We start from the raw sequence: 10,420 nt of genomic DNA on the forward strand, positions 1-10,420 counted from the left end.
TCATTCTGTATTACTAGGCAATTCTTAATATGTTGAGAGGTATAGTGAAAGTGGTACTTGAACATTTCCAGGCAAATACGTTTAATGGAATCTTTCACTAATATCTTAGCAATTGTATATGGTTTTTTAGTCTTAGAAGTTTGAAGTAATACTTTATGAAAAGCACTAATATTTATATTTAAAACATTAAATAAGTGCTTCTAGTTTAAATTCTATATTTCAAAGGGTGTATTTTGGTTTTGAGCTTTTTAAGTTAATGCTACTTCTTATAATTCTATTTGCTGTATTAGTACATCTTCACAAACAACACTATGTTAATTAATACTTTACCATCAATTATGGTTATAAAAGTCGAGCCCAAGGGATCATATTTATGAGTAAAATTAAAGATACCTTTGGTCTGTTTCTTTGGAATCATCACTTGGTGTACTATTGCTGCATTCAGAGAAGAGGTAACATCAATCTGATGAAGCTTGACATATATGTTTTATATCACTAATTTAGGTAAAGATTTTAACTCTAAACAGGTTTACTTAAAAATTGAAGTGACTTTTTTTAATTTTTATTTTTTGTGGAGGGAGGTGATTAGGTTTACTCACTTTTTTAGAGGGGGTACTGGGGATTGAACCCAGGACCCCATGCATGCCAAGCACACACTCCACCACTTGAGCTATACCCTCCCCCCCGAAATGACTTTTAAAGTGAATTATAAATTTTAAAAAATTGGGGCAGGGTAATTAGGCTTATTTATTTATTTGATGGCAGTACTGGGGATTGAACCTAGGACTGTCATGCACGCTAGGCATGCAACTCCTACTGAGGTATACCCTCCCTCTAGTAACATTAATTTAAAATCTAATTTATTTGAAGTGTTTCTTTAAAGAGAAACAGACACAAATCACACCCAGACTTTCTAGTGACAATTTCTCCTAAAGAGGTAGAATAACCACATTGTATATAAATGTATATAGTGGTTGAATTATGAAACTCATCTAGTAACTAGGTAGATCTCTGAAACTCTCCCCAACTCCAGGCAACACTACAGAGCTATAGTAATCAAAACAGCATGAAAACAGACAGGATCAATGGAACAGAACAGAGAGTCCAGAAATAAACCCACAGACCTATGGTCAATTAATCTTCGACAAAGGAGGCAAGAATATACAATGGAGAAAAGACAGTCTCTTCAGTGAGTGGTGCTGGGAAAACTATAGACAGCAGCATGTAAATCAATGAAGTTAAAACACTCCCTCACCATACACAAAAATTAAAATGGCTTAAAGACCTAAATACAAGACATGGTAAATCTGGAGGAAAACATAGTCAAAATATTCTCTGACATAAATCTTAGCAATGTTCTCCTAGGGCAGTCTATCAGGCAATAGAAATAAAAGCAAAAATTAACAGATGGGACCTAATTAAACATATAAGCAAGGGAAACCATAAGCAAAACAAAATGACAACCTATGGAATGGGAGAATATATTTGCAAATGATGTGACTGACAAAGGTTTAATTTCCAGAATATATAAACAACTCATACAACTTAATAATAATAAAAACCTCAACCCCAAAATGGGCAGACCTAAACAAGCAATTCTCCAATGAAGGGATACAAACACCAGAAAGACTACCATCAAAAAGTACAAATAAACGCTGGAGAGGGTGTGGAGAAAAGGACATCCTCCTAAAATATTGGTGGGAAAAGAGTTTGGTGCAATCATAGAAAACAGTATGGAGATTACTCAGAAAACTAAAAATGGACTTATATGATCCAGCAATCCCACTCCTAGGTATATATCCAGAGGGAACTTTAATTCAAAAAGATACATGCACCCCAGTGTTCATAGCAGGACTATATACAATAGCCAAGACATGGAAGCAACTTAAATGTCCATCAACAGATGAGTGGATACAGAAGTTGTGGTATATTTATACAATGGAATACTACTCAGCCATTAAAAAATAAAATAATCCCATTTGCAGCAACATGGATGGACCTAGAGATGGTCACTGTAAGTGAAGTTAAGCCAGAAAGAGAAAGAAAAATATCATATGATATCACTTATATGTAGAATCTAAAAAAAGGAAAAGAAGGACACTAATGAACTCATCTACAAAACAGAAACAGACTTGGAGACATAGTAAACAATCTTATGGTTACTGGGGGAAAGGGGGTGGGAAGGGATAAATTTGGGAGTTTGAGATTTGCAAATGTTAGCCACTATAAAAATAGATAAAAACAAATTTCTATATAGCACAAGGAACTATATTCAATATCTTGTAGTAACCTATAATGAAAAAGAATATGAAAACGAATATATGTATGTATATGCATGACTGGGACATTGTGCTGTACACCAGAAACTGATACAATGTAACTGACCATACTTCAATTTACAAAAAAAAAACAAACCAGCAACCAAAAACTTTAATGACGAAATATATATATATATATATATATATATGCCATCTTTTGCCAGATTTTTACTGTTATCAATTACCTTCTGCTTTTTTTTTTCTTTTCCTACTTCGTTCTCTGTGAATCTGTCCTTAGCTCTTTTTTGCTTTAAAAGAAATTGCCTTGGAGCTTGCATAACCTGTTAACTGTTTAGGCCTCTAGCTAGGTGACTGCACCCACTGTCTCCCCCAGCCTTGTGACTCTGCTTGTGATTACTGTGCCTGCAAGGATCTGACTTGGCCTGGGCTGGGCTTAGACTAAGGGCCACTGAATGGCTCCACTGGTCCCCTTGGCTGTTAATGTGTTCCTCAGCCCTTTCACTTCTCACTTGACAATCAATGAAGGGAAAAAAATTTGTCAGTGACTCCAGTCTTTCTCTCCAGAGACTATAAAAATTCTGCTGCAAGCTTAGAATTATAGTTTCAATTGAAAAGGGACTTTAGGGGTTAGCTAATTCAAAGATGTCCTGTTATTGATAATAGTAGCTTAGTGAATACAAACTTTTTTGATTGATTATGACCGTACCATTCCTTAGACAAAGTCTTCTTTGTTACAAGTAAATGGCATAAAATCACAGGAGAAGCTCTCAAATGTGCAAGCTGGAGGACAATCTCAAAACTGAGTACTGAAATTTGTACTAAAAATGGCTATACGTGGCAGTATACTAAAAGACCACAACGTGGCGTGATTTCCCTGATTAAAACGGACCTCTGGGGTTGTAAATACTAGGCAGTCTTTCTACTTTACCCAGCAAGATTTCAATTTTATTTTGCCTGTTGAAAAACAAAACAACAACAACAACTCACTAACTCCTGTATCTGTTACAGCAAGGGAAATTTATAAGTTATTTCACTACATTTTAAAGCAGAGTCGACTTTTTCTCTATAAAAGTTCACAGTTTCAGAAAATTTGGTAAACAGAGAAATCATGTTCCTTGCCTCTTTTTATGTACACAGTTAAACACATATTTATACTCTCAGGGTCATATTGTATATAACAGTGAATTTTTCTTCTCTGTAAGAACATAAGATACACACATTTACATCTAAAAATATTTTCTAAGAATTTATTGGGTATATACTAAATTATTTTACTCTATACATGGATCATAATTATTTTTAAATAATTGTCTGTTGTTGGCTAACTGTTGGATATATAGGGATGTCTCCTATGTAGGGCTTTGTAAGCCTCTGATTTGCTTCTTGGGGTACATTTCTGTAAGCCTGCAGTGTGAACATTTTCTAGGCTTTTGATAAATATTGTCTAAGAATGATTTGCCCATTTAAATATTTACCCATTTACCTATCACTGTGTATGTGTATTAACTTATTCAATTAATTTTGTTAAATGGGAAGTTGTAAATATTTCTAAGTTTTTTGATGCATATTGTGTAGGAATGATTTGTCTGTCTGTCTGTCTATCTATCTAATCTTATAGCTGTATCTTACCTCCCCAAAATTAAAACAGAGCTTACCCACTTTACAAGCAGTGTGTATTCATTTATTCACTCATTTTTTTTCATTTATTATCAATTCATTTGTGTGTGTGTGTGTGTGTGTGTGTGTGTGTGTATGTGTGCATCTTCCTGCCATGTGAATGTATTTCTCACTGGGAGTGATAGTTTAAAAAAAAAAGTGTTTAAAACTGTTTTTTTAAAAGGTAAAAGTACCAAAATTCCTAGCAGAGCTCAGTTATACAATTTCCTCTCTTCAAGGACCCTAGAGAACAGGATGTTTCCCCATTCGATTTTTTTGATAAGGAAACTAAGGCCAGAGAGAAAAGCAATTTTCCCAAAGATGACAAGGCTGGAGTAATACTCAGAACCTAGATCTCTTGACTTCCTATACTTCGTTCTTTCCATTCTACCTAAACAAGTGAGCAAGGTACCCACCAAGAGAGTCTCTGATTAAGTTAAAGATCAAGGCAGGAACTAGGGGAGTAAAGGAAATGAATGAAGCCAATTGGGAATATTGGGGCCCATGCAAAGTGGTGACAGCATACCTTTTCTAAAATTATTGACATTAAAATTTTTAAAAATAAGATTCTGTGGCTAGTAAGGAGTTTATAATGTTGGCCTAAGATATTTTCATGGAATAACCAAGTAGTCCCCCACAAGGGCTAAAATTCTTGACGTTTATTGAAATACTTTTAGCAGAAAAGCCTTTCTTTCTATGAGTAACTTTATGATTTTCTCATCAGATTACTTAGGTTTCTCTTAACGAAGCTAAGAGCATCAACACAGGCTCGAGAAGCCTGAACTTGAGGTGTTGGGATAGGAACATCCCGATGTCCCTGTTGATGCCAAGAGAGAACACCTGCGAGTGGGACGGGGCAGGCAGTGGGGACGCTCGTGTAATATTGAGTGTGACAGAAATCACAGAAAACAGTTCATAAGGTTACCTAGGAGCAGTCTGTCTTGTAAACTTTGTCTAAGTAATGATAATTTAACTTACTTTTGGGCATGCTTATTAACCACTCTGCTTTACAGAGTCCACTTTATCTGTTCTGTCACTGTACCCATCACCCATTACTTAGCTTTATGAAATGTCTTGATTTCTGGGAGAGTAAAACTTCCTTTCTCCTCTTTCTCCTTCTATTCCTCTCCCTTCTCCAACCTTCTTCCTCCTCCTTCTCCTTTTTCTCCTGTTGCTCCTATTACTGGGCTTTACATTTTTCACAAAAATTTTTTCTTTATGAAAAGAAAAAAGCTTGACTGGGATTGCCCTGAATCTATTTGATCAGTTAGAAGAGAATTAATAAGCTATACAATATCAGCTCTTCCAATCAACGGATTTGGTACAGCCCTCTACTTACCTAAATTTTCTTTCATTCTGCTCAATAAAGTGTTATAGTTTTCTCCAGAGAATTTTTTCATGTAATACGTTAGATTTAATAGGTACGTGATTTTTTTTTGTTATTATAAATGACAATTAAAAAATTTAATTTCCACTTGGTGCTGGTGTAAAAAGACAATGTAGAGAATGGCATCAAGAAGAATAAAATACCTAGGAATAAATTTAACCAAGGAGGTAAAGACTGTACTATAAGACATTGATGAAATAAACTGAAGAAGACACAAACAAATGGAAGGCTATTCTGTGCTCAGGGATTGGAAGAGTTAATACTTTTAAAATGTTCATACCACCCAAAGCAATCTACAGAGTCAGTGCAATCTCCATCATAATTCCAATGGCATTTTCCAAAGAAAAGAACGAACAATCCTAAAATTTATATGCGACCGTAAAAGACCCCTAGCAGTCAAAGCAATCTTGAGAAAGAAGAACAAAGATAAAGGCATCACACTCCCTGATTTCAAACTATATTACAAAGCTACAGTAATCAAAACAGATACATAGATCAATGGAACAGAACAGAGAGCCCAGAAATAAACCCATGCTTATGTGCTCAATTAGTTTATGACACAGGAGCCAAGACTAGACTAGATAACGGAGAAAGGGCAGTCTCTTCAATAAAATTGGGAAAACTGGACAGCCACATGCAAAAGAATGAAACTGGACCACTATCTTACACATACACAAAAATTAACTCAGGTTGGATTAAAGACTTGAATTTAAGACCTGAAACCATGAAATTCCAAGAAGAAAACATAGGTGTTAAGTTCCTTGACATCGGTCTTGGCAATGAATTTTTGGATGTGACTCCAAAGGCAAAGGCAACAAAAGCAAAAATAAATGAGTGGGACTATATCAAACTAAAAAGCTCTTCTGCACAGCAAAGGAAATCATCAGCAAAACGAAAAGACAACCTACTGAATGGGAGAAAATGTTTGCAAATCATATACCTGATAAAGGGTTGATATTCAAAATGTATAAAGAACTCATACACCTCAACAGCAAAAAAAAGAAAAACAAAAAACCCAAAATAATGCAACTAAAAAATGGGCAGAGGTTCTGAACAGACATTTTGCCAAAGAAGACATACAGATGGTCAACAGACACGTGAAAAGATGTTCTACATCACTAATCATCAGGGGAATGCAAATTAAAACCAAAATAAGCCATTACTTGACACTTGTTAGAACGGCTATATCAAAATGTCAACAAATAATAAGTGTTGATGAGGATGTGGAAAAAAGGGAACCCTCATGCATTGTTGGTGGAAATGGAAATTGATGCAGATATTATGGAAAACAGTATAGAATTTCCTCAAAAAATTAAAAATGGAACTTCCGTATGATCCAGGAATTACATTTCCAAGTATTTATCTGAAGAAAATAAAAACACTAACTTGAAAAGGTATATGCACCCCTATGTTAACTGCAGCATTATTTACAATTGCCAAGATAGGGAAACAACCTAAGTGTCCATCAACAGATGAATAAAGAAAATATAGTATATATATGGAATGGATCTATTCGGCCATAAAAAAGAATGAAATCTTGCCATTTGCAGCAACATGTATGGAACTTGAAAGCATTATACTAAGTGAAATAAGACAGAGAAAGACAAATACCGTATCATCTCATTTGTATGTAGAATCTAGAAACAAACAAACAAAAACCAACAAGCTCTTACATACAGAGAACAAATTAGTGGTTACCAGAGGCAGGGGTTTGGGGGTGGGCAAAATGTACAAAGGGGGTCAAAAGGGACAAACTTCTAGTTATAAATGTCATGAAGATGTACTGTTCAGCATGGTGACTATACATAATAGTACTGTATTGCATGTCTGAAAGCTGCCAAGAGAGTAAGTCTTAAAAAGTTTCATCATAAGACAAAGAATTCTCTAACTATATATGGGGACAGATGTTAACCAGACTTACTGTAGTGATCATTTTGCAATATATACAAATATCGAACCGTTATGTTGTATGATATATGTCAATTTCACCTAAAAATACAATATATAAACATAATTTCTTTTTTATGGAAGTTCTCTTGAGCCTGATCCAGTCAATCAATGTCCACAATTGTCCTAAAACAACTTTTCTGATTTCTGTTACTATCGATTAAATTTTCCCCAACTAAATGGAATAATATAGTACGTCAGCTTGGTGGCAGCAGTGTCCACAGTAATTTCTGACTTAGAAGAATGACCACAGACCTCTTTAGGGATGCAGGGCTCCCTTATAAGTGCATTTCTCATAGTCGTGTTGCAAGGTCTAACTCTGGACCCTCCTGGGGTGTGTGAGCAAGTCTGACGTGATAAACCCACTTGAACTTTCCAGTCTTCCTAAGCCTATGGATCCTTTTATCTGCAGCATGCCAAGGCAGTTCTGGCATTTAACCCCATTTAGTGTAGGCCATTTTGGGTCCACGTTCTAGCCAACCAACCATCCAAACTCTCTGGGCCCTTTTAACTCTTCAAGCTACAACACTGAACCCAGAATCTCTGCTTACTGAACCCAGTCTGGCAAATAAATTCCTAAATGGGCCTCTCCCTTTCCCTAGGCCTTAATCTCTTAGTTCAAGGCCCCTTGGCTCACACCTCACTTTAAAACTTCCCCATCACCGTTTCCTATATGTAAAGGGGGATGTGTCTTGTCTCCTGTCTATAAAAACTCATTACAGATGAGGCTCTTTTAATAATGCCTCCCCCATCTTTATGAATTTCCAATCTTGCCCCCATCCCATAAGGGCTGGAGGTCAGATAGAGGCTCATACTCTCTTGGAACCCATTAACCACAGGCTGTCCCACAAGCCAGGCAGTGTTCATTGGGTATGTGACCATTTAAGTGTAAACAACCCCCAAAACAAAAAACAAGAATAAAAACCTGTCAAGTGCTGCTATATATCATTTTAGTGACTGTTAGTTTTACTACTGTTGGTCCAGGTGCTTTCACTGGTTTACAACCCAGAGGCCCAAACCCACCCCCACCCCCCAAATAAGCCAGTTTCAACCAAACATGGCAAATGCTGAGACCCACAACCATTTGCAAGGGTATCCACTGGAAAGGATACCCCAGTCCCACAGCCCAGACGCTGCTGCCGGAGGCCAAGACCTCACCGCTGAGATGGCCTGGCCCTCTGTGTCAGAGACGGCTTCACCCAGACACTAAAACCTCAGCCTCAGCCACGTTGGGACTGCCTCTCCTGAGGCACAAATTGGACCCAGGACACTTACTGCTCTTCCTCCTTGGATAATAGGGATTCTGTTACACTTCTGAGCCCGCTGTCTGCTTAGCCCATGTTTCTGGTATACTCCTTGCTCTTTGTCAAGACCCCCCCACAACTCCCGTGCCTCAAGAAAAGTCTGGTGGAGGTTACTACTACCTGTACCACTCCAAAATTACTGGAGATCAGTACTTTCCCCAGGGGGCTCTGGCCTCGTATCAGTCAGCCCCTGACTCTCTGGGGAGAGGACCACTCACTCCCCAGTGCCTGCTGCTACCACCCCTGCCACCTTTCCCACACCCTGCTGCCCCACGTCTCCGACCACAACCACTCCTCCCTGGGTCACACACAAACACCACACTCATCTTTACATGCACTTTACTGACATGTCAGTTCATATTCCCCAACCACAGAACTGCCGGACCTGCCACCTTGACCCGAGAAGTACCGAGATAGCATGTCAAATTCGTATTTTCACTTTACAACTACACTGAGATACTGCTGGAGACTTCAGACAAGTTCAGGTCCATTTCACTGGCTAGTGCCATACAAACGGGAACTGAGTTATGAGCAAACGCAGAACGACGTCTTAGGCCTCTACTGTGTCCCTCCTTTCTACCCCATTACAAAATGTTTTCTATGATGTTCAGGGCAACTTATGCCCTACTTCCTAAGTCTCCGCTACTATCACCCCCCAAATTTCCTTTACGTGATGTCAAATCATCAGGGGCCAATTGTATTGTTTTTTACTTTCCGTATTTTATATTTTGACATCTGGGGTCTCACTGACTAGGGAGAGACTGCCCCTCCCAGGGTTAGCTAATTCTTCAAGGGAGTAAATGACTGACCTAGGGGCATGCATTTGATATGCAGACCAATGGATCCCACCCGCCTCCTCGATCAGGCTCACTTGCCAGGAGGCAATGCTCCCCTCCCCTGATCGTCTCAGGGTCGGTCACCAGGCAGCCAGGTACCAGGGTAGTACCTACAACCCTGAGCCCACGGAAATGAAGCAAACAGCTAAACCTACATTTACTTAGTCTACCTACCCTGCCTGGCCCGTTCCTGCCCATGAAAACCACAAGAAAACCACGCCACGTTCCCCTCCACCCACTCCTGCCTCCTGAGCAACCTGGTGCTTCCTCAGCATGGCCCTGCATGCGGTGCCAGGCCTCCTGCTTCTAGGCAGCTGTGAGCAAAAAGTTCTTCCTTCATGATAGTCATTTCTGTGTCTGTGTGAGTAAAACAAATCTCAGGTATACTTTAAGGTCCGCAGCTTTTAGAAATACATTTAGGTTTTCTACATATAAATTCATATCATTTGTGAAGGGGGAAAGTTTTCCTTCTTCCTTTTCAATATTCTTGTCTGTTTTCTCTTTTCTTTGCCATATTTCATTTACTAAATCTGCTACCTAATGTTGAGTAGAAGTGCCTTGTTCTCAGGAGCATGGGGGAAGTGTTTCCATGTTTCACCGATGAATCTCAAGACTCTTAATAGATGTACTTAATCACACGGAGGAAATTCCTCTTTATTCATTTTTGCTGTGAGTCTTTTTTTTTCATAATGAATGGGTAATGATGTTTTCCCAAGTTTTACCAAATCTATTGATATGAATATATGCTTTGTCTTTTATACATGGTTAACAAGGGTGGACTTAAGTTTTATATTTTTCAAGGTTAACTTACAATCCTATTGATAAGTGTCAGTTGGCCATGATGTTTTGCTTACCACATGTTGCTGGATCATTATCTTTTGTAAAGACTCAATGAGAGCATGATCACGACTGTACTGGTGTGTCCTGTTGCTGTGTGATGTCTCTGCCAGGCGTGCTGTCAGGATGGTAAATGGTGTTCAGCAAGACAGCAAGAAGTGTTTTTTCTTCCTC

This window comes from Camelus dromedarius, chromosome 8 (assembly GCF_036321535.1).
Source record: "Camelus dromedarius isolate mCamDro1 chromosome 8, mCamDro1.pat, whole genome shotgun sequence".
NCBI classification, from domain to species: Eukaryota; Metazoa; Chordata; class Mammalia; order Artiodactyla; family Camelidae; genus Camelus; species Camelus dromedarius.